This window comes from Thalassophryne amazonica, chromosome 15 (genome assembly GCF_902500255.1).
Source record: "Thalassophryne amazonica chromosome 15, fThaAma1.1, whole genome shotgun sequence".
In the NCBI taxonomy this organism is placed as follows: domain Eukaryota; kingdom Metazoa; phylum Chordata; class Actinopteri; order Batrachoidiformes; family Batrachoididae; genus Thalassophryne; species Thalassophryne amazonica.
This window is the reverse complement of record NC_047117.1, coordinates 86,236,714-86,251,141: the sequence shown is the minus strand read 5'-3', so window position 1 is coordinate 86,251,141 and position 14,428 is coordinate 86,236,714. Positions and strand designations below refer to the sequence as shown.

The window sequence follows — 14,428 nt, the reverse complement described above, 5'->3', positions numbered from 1 at the left end:
ATTAGTACTGTTTTGTTTAAGAATGCTTAATTTTCACTGTTGCTCCACTTTGTGTGAAATTATAATAATATCGTATAATATCATGTCAATAGAGAGATAATATTTGGCTTCAATATTGAGTTGTGATCATTTGGCCATATTGTGCTGCCCTACTGTCAACTAGCTGAAATGTCTGAATATTAATTTACATCTACATTAAAAAAAATGCTTAAGTGGCAGGGGCTTGCTAATGCTCCCAGAAGCATTTACTGAAAATAAATGTGAAGGACCTAAATGAGATGGTGAGGATTTTCCAGGTATGTGAAAATGCATAAAGGATAAAAGGTAAAAATGGTAGGGAGCTATGCCTCACATTCACCCATTTACACCACACACACACACACACACACACACACACCACACACACCACACACACACCACACACACACACACACACCACACACACACACACACATACACTTATACACCGATGTGAGTGCTGCCATCCAAGGTGCTCACTAAACATGGAGAGCAACATGGGGATTAAGGACCTTGCCCAAGGGCCCTTAGTGATTTTCCGCTCAGGCTGGGGGTTTGAACCTGAGGATCCTCTGGTCTGAAGCCCAACACTAAACCACTAGAACCATCCCCTCCCCAATGATGAGATGATGAGGATTTTCCAGGCATGGAATGAAAATGCTTAAAATTGTGTGTGGTGTGTGTGTGTGTGTGTGTGTGTGTGTGTGTGTGGTGTGTGTGTGTGTGGTGTGTGTGTGTGTGTGTGTGTGTGTGTGTGTGTGTTGGGGGGAGAGTTAAGAGAGCCATACTTGAGGGGTCTGGGGGGACAAAGCCTATGGACGCATATGTAATTAAGTCCCGAGTTGCCAATAGGAGGTCAAAATGACCTAGAGGTCAATCACTGGGATCAAGGTCAAGAAATTACATTTTTAACAGGATTGAGACCAAATGTCAAGCAGTGGTACACACTCACAGTTGAGCATCATGCAGCCACAGACATGCACTGGTCCATGCTGCGGTTGTTACATGAAGTCTTTAATTGAAAATAAAGGGTTTTTAGAGTGACGTGTTGTGTGACGTGTGTGAACGGTGTGTGACGTGTCCTGCACCCACAGTGTTAAAGCCCATAAAAGTGGACATTTTTGCACCAGGATTTACAAATTACATAAATGGTAAACACAAATGCCCAAGTACTGAACGTGTGAGACACCATTGCTGATGGAAAAGACATGGATAATTCTTGGTGTGTGGGGTTGTGTGGGGATTGGTTTTTGGCAGCCTTCGGGGTTGGCCTTGGGTTGGGGGGGGATGCTGTCATGCTCAACCCTGGCTCACGGTTTAGGTCCTAGTCTTTGCATAATTTCCTCTGATTTCTGTTTTTTCTTTTCATATGTTCATACTTTATCATGCTAGTCCTCAGGTTGGTTCTGTTTATTGTTTTTGCTTTGTTAACTATTAGTCACTGGTTTCATTCAGCACTCTTCATTTAGTTTGCAGTTATTCAGTTATTTGTTGCTTTTCCTTGAATTACACTTTTGTCACTGGTTCATTCTTTGCTCATCATTTATTGTGTAGTTTGTATTTGTTCACTCTGGGTCTTTTAAGTTACTTTAGTCTTAGTTTAGTTGTGTTTATCACATTTATTGTATAATGCTTAGTCACAGGTTTTTTGTTGTTATTTATATTTGGTGTTGCTCATCAGATTATGTTCCATTTGTTATTCATTGCATTATCTGTTTATCAGTTATCTTGTTTTATTTATTGCATTATTCTGTGTTCACCAGGTTTTGTTTATTTGCGGTTTAACCAATAGTTTGTTTTGCTTTCATCAGTTATTGTATTCTGTTTAGTCTCAGCCAGTATCTGTTTCGTCCGAGTGTGATTTAATATTAAGTTCCTTGTTTTTCCCTCTTTAGACTAGTTCTATGCTATTAGACCTACGCAAATCCCAGAGTCACACAGCACCAAAATGTAAGCAATTGAGTGGCAGGCCAAAGTATCTGGCAAAGTATCTGGTTAGAGAAGAGGCATTCCTGAAGGTAGCCGACTATCTGGAGGAGAATGTCAATGAGATAACAGTAACTGATCTTATTGGGAAAATGACAGAATACACACAAGGTGAGTCTGTTGATCAGTTTCACACATATAAAAACTGAGCAGAAGAGACACTTTGGAGAGCGCATTATCATTTTAGAGTTCAATGGAAAGCCAAATGTGGTCACCTTCCATACCACTGTAGCCAAAATTGCTCAGGACTTCCACTGTCAACAGCAAAAGAGTGACCTGAATGACAGCTGCCACATTTACATAGAATGACATCAAAGATGTTAAAATATCCAAAGACACCTACCCTGCTTATGACAGTATGTCATCCTCTGAGTGACCAGGCTGAGTCTCAATTCTACCCCTTGGCCCTTCCTCTTACCCCTTCCCCTCCATTTTGCGTGGGCACGAGAGACGGAGGGGTGTCTCAATTCTCTTTTTGGAGCGAGGCGGAGGGGAAGGCGGAGGGTTACAAACCCCTCCGTTTGGAGTGAATCTGGATGCACACTCCGTTTGGAGGGGTAGGAGGAGCTTACTGCTGTCTCCGAAAACACAAACATGGCGCCGAAAGAGTCACACAAATGAAGCAGCTTTCATTACAAATTACACTGTTTAGAAAGTTATAACTTGCCAAAAAACTTTACAGACAGTTGTCTATGACAGCAACGTGTATGCTGCTGGATGCATGTTGCGTATATTGTCGTTCTGAAGAATATCGTAACTTCGCTCGTGCGCTGAGCGTTATAATGCACATACACATGAACGCTACGATAAGACACTTTTATATCTCACAACGGAGGAAAATCATGATAAAGTGTAAGCATGTTAATTTGTATGTTCATAAATCTTTGCAGAATATCATGTTGGGAAGGTGTCGTGACACGGACCCACAACAGGGGGCGTTAATGAACGGACAATGGATAAGCCAAAAAGTAACAATTTAATGTTGTGAATCGCACAACGAAATACAGACAATAACAATATTGTGGATTTGTCAATTATACACAAGGTGACGTGTGGGCAGGCTCGAAGATAGAAGACGTCTGGTGAGAGAAGAGCCGGATCCCACACAGCTTCCACCACCAATGGATCTGAAGAACACCGGAGCCGCCAAGCCCTGTGCCCCAGGTAGCCACTGTCTTCAGCAGTCAGACCCGGTACTGCTGGCAGAAACAGAAACAGTTAGTGGTGGGTGTGTGAATACACACCCAGCAATCTTACGGTGTTTGATTCCTCCAGGAGGGAAAACCTCCACCTCCAGATACAGAATCACCCATGCAGCTCCTGTCAGTCTCTTCCCCTGGAAGGAGTGAGAGGCGAAGACGTCGCGCTCACACAATCCACCAATCCAGCTTCAGACTATATCCACAGGAAAAAACGGCTGCACACAGAACATGTTCAAACACTCAGAAAATGACAGCAGAGACGATTACCTTGAATGGTAGCTGATTCTCGGCGGGGAGGTGGAGTTGCAGTCCAGCTTTTATGGAGGATGAAGTTGATGAGTGAACAGCTGGTAGTTGATGATGTGTGACAGCTGTCACTCCAGCATTTCCGACGCCCTCAATCGTGCATTGAAGCCCGCACTCCAAGCAGGTCGACATCTGGTGGTGGTGGGCCAGCAGTACCTCCTCTTCAGCGGCCCACACAACATCAACCCCTGCTGTTGGATTTCAAGGTCTGTAACGTGTGTATTTAGTAAACAAACAGGAGCCCTGAACACACTCGACTCCTAATAAGCTTTCAGGCAGAAAATGAGGAGAAGTTTCATCAATGGAAATAAGTTGGAAAATATATAAAGACGCACATGTACATGTGTAACACATAACCTGACATCCTAATAGACTGCTATTATTTGTCAAGGAAATTTCTAAAGGAAATAGAGCTGGATGCAAAAAATGGGAGAATTTGAAAAAGAAATATTAACCTAACTAGATGCTGCCCAAAACATATATACAGGTGCTGATCATCAGTGTTGCCACAGTTACTTTGAAAAAGTAATCCAATTACTGATTACTGATTACTCCTTGAAAAAGTAACTTAGTTACTTTACTGATTACTCAATTGTAAAAGTAACTAAGTTAGATTACTAGTTACTTTTTTAGTTACTTTTCCCAGCTGCCGACAACAACCCTCTGCCACCTCAACATGACAATGATACCTGTTTTGCCAAAACTTACTTTATAGTCCCCCTTTCTTGACTTCAATGAAAATAAATACTTGTTTTATAAAAAGTAAAATAAAGACCTCTTTCTTGACCTCATATTTAACTGTTGACAGCACTGTAACAGTAAAACTTGCAATTTCGAACCTACATTGTTTATAAATGTAACTATTAAATTCATTCTAGCATTTTTCTAACATTTAAATTCTCTCTAAATATTTTACTTGTCGAAATTAATATTATTTTAAGTAGTATTAGTAGTTGTAGTAAAAAAAGGCTTCAAAACTGGACCTTTAATCTAGGGGTGTTGTGGGGGAGGGGGGCACATCCTTGCCCCACGCCCCCATTCCATCTGGATTCGCCCCTACTTTGGCGTTTGAGCACAAGAATGGATAACATTTATTTATGCAGAAAACGTGACCAGATTTACAGGTAAGAAAGTTTTAATTGTGTTTTCACATCATGTGGTCCTCAGAAAGAGAGTTTAGGTGCATTTGAGTGGAAAATAGTGTTAGTTGTTGACGCGTCGCGGAGGATCAGCTGTTTTTAACGAGCAGATACAGAGCGGCTCAGCTCAGAATTCTAAATAAGGAGGAAAAAAAGTAATAAAAAATGTCTTTGTAAAGCTCAGTGCAGTGTGCTGATCCACCGCGCTTAAAGAGGAGACGACGAGTCGAGCAGCTGCAAAAACCGCGGATGAAAAGGCTCACAGCTCACTGAAAGTGGGCAGTTCAGTCGAACCCCGACCTCCTGCCCACAGACCAAGTTTAATGCTATCGACCCACAATGAAAAATAATAGTAACACACAGTGACATGGAGAAGTAACTTTAATCTGATTACTGATTTGGAAAGATTAACGCGTTAGATTACTCGTTACTAAAAAAAAGTGGTCAGATTAGAGTAACGCGTTACCGGCATCACTGCTGATCATATAATTAGAATATCATGAAAAAGTTGATTTATTTCAGTAATTCCATTCAAAAAGTGAAACTTGTATAATGTATACATTCATTGCACACAGACTGATATATTTCGTGTTTATTTATTTTAAATAAATAAATTGTTTTCCTGTTTTATCATTAGTATTTTATATGATTGTGTGTCTTTTTTTTATTATTTTTATTATTTTACTTCTTTTACTTATTTATGTTTTAAAATTTTTTTTATTGTGTTTTAATCTTATTTCATTTTATTCTGCTTTTAAATGATGTTTGTGAAGCGCCTTGAGGCAATTAGTCGTGATTTGGTGCTATATAAATTAATAAATTATTATCACAAATTATTTTAATTACTAATTCATTAATTACTAATCAATCAATTAATGATTAATCAAAGAAAATTAATTATTATTGATTAATTACTAGTATCATTAACATTAATAAATTACTAATCAATTAATTGTTAATACTATTAATTATTCTTCTTATTATTATTATAAATTACAAATTAATTTAATTAATTAACATGACATGATTTCAATGCGTCAAAGAAATATGCGATTTCTTCTATTTCCTTGCATTTACGCAGAAAGGCGAGAAAATAAAAAGAGCAAACAGGCTACTGCAACAAGTTGCATTTCAGTTGCCATGTTAACAGTGAAGATGGCAGTTTGACACCGGCAGTTTTTTTTTTCTCCTAAGGCGGAGGGGTGTCTCAATTCATAGGGCTAGAGGCATACCCCTTCGCCTTACCCCTTGTTTTAAGGGGTAGGCGTAGGGGTAGGGTAGGGCCAAGGGGAAGGGGAAGGGGTACAAAACAGAATTGAGATTGGGGGTAGGAGTTTCTGTCAGGATCCCTGTTGACGTTTCTCTGGGTGCTCTTTTCAGCAAAAGATGTAGCTCTAAAACTTGCTTCTATAGGCCAGGTATTTATGCAAGAGACACACCCAAGAGGGCTTCAGTCCCCTCTTCAAATTGGGCTGGGTGTCCAGTTGCACCACCATTTCCAGACAGTTCTTCATAGATTCTCTCCATGAACATGGGTTTTGTTGTTCATATTCAGAGGTTAAAAAGTTTGAAAGGAGTGCTGCAGTAATGCATGGTACAGAGTACAGAGGGTCTGTTCTAACACGCCATATGATGGTAACAAGGTCAGACTCTAATGATGATCCTTTGACAGAATAAACTGACCATGTACCAGTTAGTATATACAGCCCATTGTATAAAGTTTAATAAACAGGAAATATGTATATCAGTTGTCTTTTACATTTATGTACTATATGTTTTGCATTTACTGGATGTACAGATGTTAATGTTATTTCCTGAGTGTTAATATTTGCATTTCCTATTTCTTGTGACAAATATTCTCAATTATTGCACCATCTAAATGGTAAATGGACTGCATTTATGTTGCGCTTTTCCATCCGCATCAGACGCTCAAAGCGCTTCACAATAATGCCTCACATTCACCCCGATGTCAGGGTGCTGCCATACAAGGCGCTCACTACACACCGGGAGAAACTAGGGGATTAAGGAACTTGCCCAAGGGCCCTTTGTGATTTTCCAGTCAGGCTGGGATTTTAACAAAGGATCCTCTCGTCTCAAGCCCAACACTTAACCACTAGACCATCACCTCCTCCTCCTCCATCTAATCAAGTGATACCTCACTGAAGTTCATATTTTGTTGTGTGGAAATACTCTAGCCATTCTCCATTGCACTGGAAGCAGTGGCCGCTAATATCCAAACATCTACATAGATAATGTAGTTAATAACCAACCAGTAAACTCCAGCTCAAGTCTCAAATTAGCCAGGATACGTGTCTTAGTGAGCAACCAATAATATTGTGGCCATTTAATTTTTTATTGCATAATGAGGGAATTTTTTTTTTTCTGAAAAGAATGTGAAAATCCAAGAATGATTACTTTTATGCACTTGTTGACTGACCTAAAATCTTGTCAGAACTTGAACATAATTGATACTCGACTTCTAGAGGTTTAAAATGAGGGGTCCATTGCTTTTATATGTTACACAGATCAAAAGATATGTTTTCCCAACCTTGCTATAGTGATTGTAAAATTCAAGGTTTCCATCATTGACATGGTTGTACTTGACTGCAAATTTGGACTTCTTCCACCAGATATATTGATCTATAATTTTAGTATGTTATTTTCACATATTTTGGGAACAAAATAAAATAGGAATGAAAATATTTGCATATTTTTCCTACCTCGAGCCAATTTTTCCCATAGAATGCCTGGACTTAAGCTGTTAATCGCTTGTTCAGACAGACCTGCGTCAAAATGCTTATGTCTGAAAATAACAACTGTTATCAGCCAGGGCTCACTTTGTGGTTTAAATTTGACTGATCACAAACCTGAACATTAGTCACGAAGAGCATTGATCCAGCCAAACCAAGAAACACTTCTGCAGGATACAGTAACACAGATGTTTCTGTGTATGAAAGAAAACAGAGAATCAGAGGCCTGAGAGACAAATTAATGCTGCTCATATCAGTGGTAGAAATGTAGAATTCATTAAAATCAAGAAACCTTTGTTTGACAGAGTGACAATCAGTGTCCCGCAGGTGTAAAGAGATCTGCAGATAGATGATGACAGAAACACAGATTAGGTTTAAAGCCGTAAAAGTTGCAAAGAAAATCCATTTATTTATTTACAACATTTATTGTCTTTTTTTCCATTTTTGACCACAAAAATGGAAAATTTGTCTGCTACCAAAGTATCAACCACCTAGATAATTTAGTTGTTGACTGGATGATTTTTTTGAAATTAGACATATTTCACATTTTAATTTCTTTTTATGAAATGCCAAAAACAAAACAAAATTAATTACTCTTAAATTACTCAGTGGGACTAACAAAGATTAGTCCCATTGAGATGAAGATCTCTTTTGCCAAGGAGACCCGGGCAGTTATAAAGCTTCCAATTCACCTAACCTGCATGTCTTAAATGCTGGAGGAAACCGAGCACCTAGAGGAAACCTACGCAAACACGGGGAGAACATGCAAACTCCACACAGAAAGGCCACAGGTGTGAATAAATTCCATGACCTTCTTGCTGTGAGGCCACAGTGCCACCACCACACCTCCATGCTGCTGTGCTGTCAGTCACTTTTTGTCGTCTATCCAGCGGTCATGTTTGAGCTGTCAGATTTTAGCATTTTCCTCCCAGTAAACGTCAAGCAACAGCGACCTCCAGTGGCCATCAGGATACTGCAATGAAGAACAATGGCTTCATAACCAACAGTCTAATATTTTATTTTGGATTTTAAAGATGCCAATATAGCCAAAAATAGGACATTCACAGGTCATCACTTGTTTCTACCAGAACCTGAAATTTCAGAGCTGAATATGTAGTTTTCATGGCGTTACTGACCACAATTCTGCAGACTCTTCTTTCACTGACTGAACTGCATTAATCCACATGCACTGCTGATCAGAGGGGTACATCCTGGACAGTTGCCGGTCTGTTACAGGTGGGAAGTGACTCCAGGACCTTCTTGCTGCAGGGCAGCAGTGCTAACCACTAAGTCATTGGGAATATAAAATGCTTAAATTATTATCAAAATAGCAGACAATTACTTTTTGCAGACCAACCATTCTGATCATTGAGAGGCTGAGTTCTTGCAGGAATAACCAGCCCAGTCACAAAATGTGTTACCTTTTCATGATGCGGTTACCCTTCACTGACTAAATTTAATCCTAACACCGAATACACCCCATGTGTCTCCCCAAATTTTGTCATGCTATCGCAAAGGTTTTTTGTGATACATCACAAACATCTGCTATAATTCATGTCAGTGTCACAAAATAGATTATATCAGTTTTCGTGATGCCATCATAAACTTGATGTGAGATCGAGTTGGAATAATAAACCTAAAGCTACCATTTGAAACCTGACATGGTATGTTGGTAATTTGTGGAGCTGTTACACAGATATGAAAGGTCATCCATGCCAATATTTTACAGTGAGCTCAATTTTGGTAAACGCTGACACTGTGACTGTAATAAATGGCCATGGGTATCTTGTTAGCTAGCTGTGTCATATAATACAACTTTATAAATGTCTGCTTAATGTAAATAAATCATTCTATAAAAAAAATTTCTTAGTTGTTATAGTTTGCAGTTGTAATCCAAGACAGAATAATACAAAATGTTCCTTTGAACAGTTTAGACCTCAATCTATCCAGCTAATCTTAGAAAATCTATCCAGCTAGCTTAGATAATTAGCATGCAGCTGGATCAAAAACCTATTTGATGAGTTGGCTTGATTGACAATAATGTAATTTGATAATATGTGTTCACTAGGTAATATTAGACATGCACTTTACATAATTCAACATGCAATGATCACACTGTGGACATAATTCACCATACCCTGTGGTAAGTGTGTTCTGTGTTGTAAGTTTGACAATGAGCTGAGGTGTGTGCTGCACACATTAAAATGTGTCTCATTCAGGGTTACAGGGATGTTGTTCCTTTCATGTTTTCATGCCGGGAATGATGTGTTTTTTTGGGCAACTCCAAGGTTTGTTTGGTTCAGTTTTTAGTTTTAACCTTGAAAGAGGAATAAACTACACTTTGTTGCAGAAATTTGTCTCATCTTTTTCACCAATCACAATTTCAACACTGTTGACCCTGACATTTGTCTTTTGGCCATTTTTAAAAGACATTCTGAATGATCATGATGGCAAATTCTGTATTTGAAGCTTCCAGAGTTTTTGCAATTGTCAGTTTCACCTTCGTTTGCTCAGAGAAAGGCGCAGTTTGTGTTATGTGACATTACCATGACAACACCAAATATAAGTATGTCTTGTCTGCCTTCAGAAGTTCTACAGTGTCAAGAGTGGTTATTCTCCTGAAAAATCCCCCTGTATTGGATAAGTATGCAGCTCTGAAGGCTTACTTGTTAAAGACCTTTTCACTTTCTGATGCTGAGAGGACTGGAAGGCTATATGCTCTGCACGGATTGGGGACAGAAACAACCAACATGTTGTGTCTGTGGTGAGCTCCGAGATGTGGGAGAGCTGTTGCTTTTGGCAGGCAATCCACGGCTTAGACACCTTCGCCATGGCAACTATCAACAGTTTGTGATCACTGAAAGCTGTAAACTGCGGGCACCCCAGCAGCGAAATGAAGTGTCAAACAATGGGGTTAAGGGCTTGCAGCTCCTGGTCAGAAGTGTTACACTTACTCACTCACTGGGGTGTAGCTGTTGTTGAAAGAAAGGAAGTGATTGGTAGGCACTGTTCACACACTGCTCATGCACGGCACCTACTGCATAGTCTGACACATCCATGGTGATGGCTACTTGGGCATCCGGTGATCGATGAACCAGCATTGTCACATCAGCCAGAGCAGCTTTAGCATCTACACTCAACAAAAATATAAACGCAACACTTTTGGTTTTGCTCCCATTTTGTATGAGATGAACTCAAAGATCTAAAACTTTTTCCACATACACAATATCACCATTTCCCTCAAATATTGTTCACAAACCAGTCTAAATCTGTGATAGTGAGAACTTCTCCTTTGCTGAGATAATCCATCCCACCTCACAGGTGTGCCATATCAAGATGCTGATTAGACACCATGATTAGTGCACAGGTGTGCCTTAGACTGCCCACAATAAAAGGCCACTCTGAAAGGTGCAGTTTTATCAAACAGCATAATGCCACAGATGCCGCAAGATTTGAGGGAGCGTGCAATTGGCATGCTGACAGCAGGAATGTCAACCAGAGCTGTTGCTCATGTATTGAATGTTAATTTCTCTACCATAAGCCGTCTCCAAAGGCGTTTCAGAGAATTTGGCAGTACATCCAACCAGCCTCACAACCGCAGACCACGTGTAACCACACCACCCCAGGACCTCCACATCCAGCATGTTCACCTCCAAGATCGTCTGAGACCGGCCACTCGGACAGCTGCTGAAACAATCGGTTTGCATAACCAAAGAATTTCTGCACAAACTGTCAGAAACCGTCTCAGGGAAGCTCATCTGCATGCTCGTCGTCCTCATCGGGGTCTCGACCTGACTCCAGTTCGTTGTTGTAACCGACTTGAGTGGGCAAATGCTCACATTCGCTGGCGTTTGGCACGTTGGAGAGGTGTTCTCTTCACGGATGAATCCCGGTTCACACTGTCCAGGGCAGATGGCAGACATCGTGTGTGGCGCCGTGTGGGTGAGCGGTTTTCTGATGTCAGTGTTGTGGATCGAGTGGCCCATGGTGGCGGTGGGGTTATGGTATGGGCAGGCGTCTGTTATGGACGAAGAACACAGGTGCATTTTATTGATGGCATTTGAATGCACAGAGATACCGTGACGAGATCATGAGGCCCATTGTTGTGCCATACATCCAAGAACATCACCTCATGTTGCAGCAGGATAATGCACGGCCCCATGTTGCAAGGATCTGTACACAATTCTTGGAAGCTGAAAATGTCCCAGTTCTTGCATGGCCGGCATACTCACTGGACATGTCACCCATTGAGCATGTTTGGGATGCTCTGGACCGGCGTATACGACAGCGTGTACCAGTTCCTGCCAATATCCAGCAACTTCGAACAGCCATTGAAGAGGAGTGGACCAACATTCCACAGGCCACAATTGACAACCTGATCAACTCTATGCGAACGAAATGTGTTGCACTGCATGAGGCAAATGGTGGTCACACCAGATACTGACTGGTATCCCCCCCCCAATAAAACAAAACTGCACCTTTCAGAGTGGCCTTTTATTGTGGGCAGTCTAAGGCACACCTGTGCACTAATCATGGTGTCTAATCAGCATCTTGGTATGGCACACCTGTGAGGTGGGATGGATTATCTCAGCAAAGGAGAAGTGCTCACTATCACAGATTTAGACTGGTTTGTGAACAATATTTGAGGGAAATGGTGATATTTTGTATGTGGAAAAAGTTTTAGATCTTTGAGTTCATCTCATACAAAATGGGAGCAAAACCAAAAGTGTTGCATTTATATTTTTGTTGAGTGTAGTTTAGTTATTTTAGTTTATTATTATAGTCCTTAACTTTAATCTCTGCCTCTCTTGATTTACTTTTAATGAATTCTCTGTATAACATATTTTTCTTCTTACAAGCCTTTTGAAGACCTTTTGTTATCCATGGGTTAACTTTATATGTATTATTTTTATTATACTGTATAATTGGACATTTTTTGTTGTATATATTGAGAAATATGCTTTCAAATTCAGAATATGCTAAATTTGCTTCTTGCTTCTCATAAATGGGATTCCAATCCTGTAAAATTAAACCATTTTTAAGGCAGTGATAGCTTCTTCAGATTGCAGGCGTTTGCAATATTATATTTTATCAGTACATTTTGTATTGAAATTTAGATCAGTTACTATAAAAATTGGTTAATGGTCACTAATATCATTAATTAATTAGCCACTTAATGTTTTGGTATCTATCATTTCTAAGTATATTATCAATGAGAGTAGCTGAATGTGAAGTAATTCTTGAAGGCCTAATAATTTTTGGATATAAATTTAAACTGTACATAGTGTTAATGAAATCCTCTTTCACTTTATGCTGATACGGGTTTAAGAGATCAATGTTTATATCTCCACAGACAAATACTTATTACACATCTGTGAAAAAAACTTTGTCCAATTTTGAAACTCTCAATCTTAGAGCCTGGAGCTCTATATGGAGAGCTCAGATACAAAACCCAGTATCTCCAAAACCATACAGGTCATTTAGGTCCTTCAGACTTTACTTTGAGTAAATGCTTCAGGGGAACAGGGCTGTACAATATGGCCAAATTATCATATCTTAATATTGTCATATAAATTGTCATGTAAATGTCACTTATATACATGCTGTCCATATTCCCATGGGATAAAAAAAGCTTTTCAACCTACCATCCCTGGTTCTCAAGACCAGGCACCTAAGTGGCTCAACTCTCTCTTTTTTTTAAAGATATTTAGGTGTACCTTAGTAAACACTAGTAGAGTTCCACCTTAGATTTGGAATGTATAATAGAAGATATAGCTTACTGAATGTTCATATCAACATGATATACGATATGACTATGATTTGACACAAAGTGCAGCAACAGTGAAAACTAAACATTCTTAAACAAAACTAATAATACCACACTCATTTTGCACTCATCATAAGGTTAGGATACTGAGCCCTCCAAAAGTATTGGAACACTTGGAATTTCACACATTTTAATTTGTTTATGCCATCTTAAATACAACAAATACAAAAAAATAAAGAATAAAAATTTCTAAAATTATCTTCCTCAAACTCAAACTGAACCTGATAAAACCTGTAAATAATAATCAGTTTTATTGCCAGTTTTCTTTAGACAAGTCAGGGGATGGAAACATGAACATTTCCAAGGCACTGAATATGTCTTGGACTTTATTTACATCAGTTATGAAGAAATACAAAAATTTCTTTCACCAAAAGATCAAATCTAGGCTTTCATCTCAAATGTGCTTTCTGTCATATTGTAGCTGAACTGTCAGATCTTCTTTTTAAGAAAATCCTCCTCTACAACACTTCATCAGGAAGCTGGATTTTAGATTTTTTTTATTAATGTATATCAAGTTGTAGAGCTTTGCCTTCAGTTTGAGTTAAGGAAGACAATTTGAGGAAAAAAAAATGTATTTGAAGTGGAATAAACAAATTAAAATGTGTGAAATACCAAGTGTTACAATACTTTTGAGGTCCGGGTCCACGCCGTCGCCTTCCCCCCTTGCCCTCACGCGGAGAGGTGCGTTTCTATCGGGTGGCCTCGGGGCGGGCTCCCCGCCCGTCGGGAAGGGAGGGCACTGTCCCTCAGCTGGAACAGCCAAGGAGACTTCCTCGGTCCGGTGGGCGAGCGGGTTGGCTGCCGCCACCGTCTTGTTCTGAAGACCATTAATGATCCTTCCGCAGGTTCACCTACGGAAACCATGTTACGACTTTTACTTCCTCTAGATAGTCAAGTTTGATCATCTTCTTGACTTTCTGCCAGGGCCGTGTTCCGATCCTGGCGGGACCAATCCGAGGACCTCACTAAACCATCCAATTGGTAGTAGTGACAGCCAGTGTGTACAAAGGGCAGGGACTTAATCAGTGCGAGCTTATGACCCGCGCTTACTGGGAATTCCTCGTTCATAGGAAATAATCGCAATCCCCAATCCCCATCACAAGTAGGTTCATCAGTTTACCCGCGCCTCTTGGCGAAGGGTAGGCACACGCTGATCCAATCAGTGTGGCGTGCGTGCAGCCCCGGACATCTAAGGGCATC

At 39.9% G+C, this 14,428-nt stretch overlaps 1 long non-coding RNA gene across 1 annotated transcript; it reads left to right on the top strand.

The window, feature by feature from the left end:
• Nucleotides 1–1,082: 1,082 nt before the first annotated feature.
• Nucleotides 1,083–14,117, top strand: LOC117527108. The gene is made up of 3 exons (XR_004565440.1): nucleotides 1,083–1,095; nucleotides 8,186–8,192; nucleotides 14,052–14,117. It is a non-coding gene; the product is annotated as an uncharacterized LOC117527108 (long non-coding RNA).
• Nucleotides 14,118–14,428: the final 311 nt, after the last annotated feature.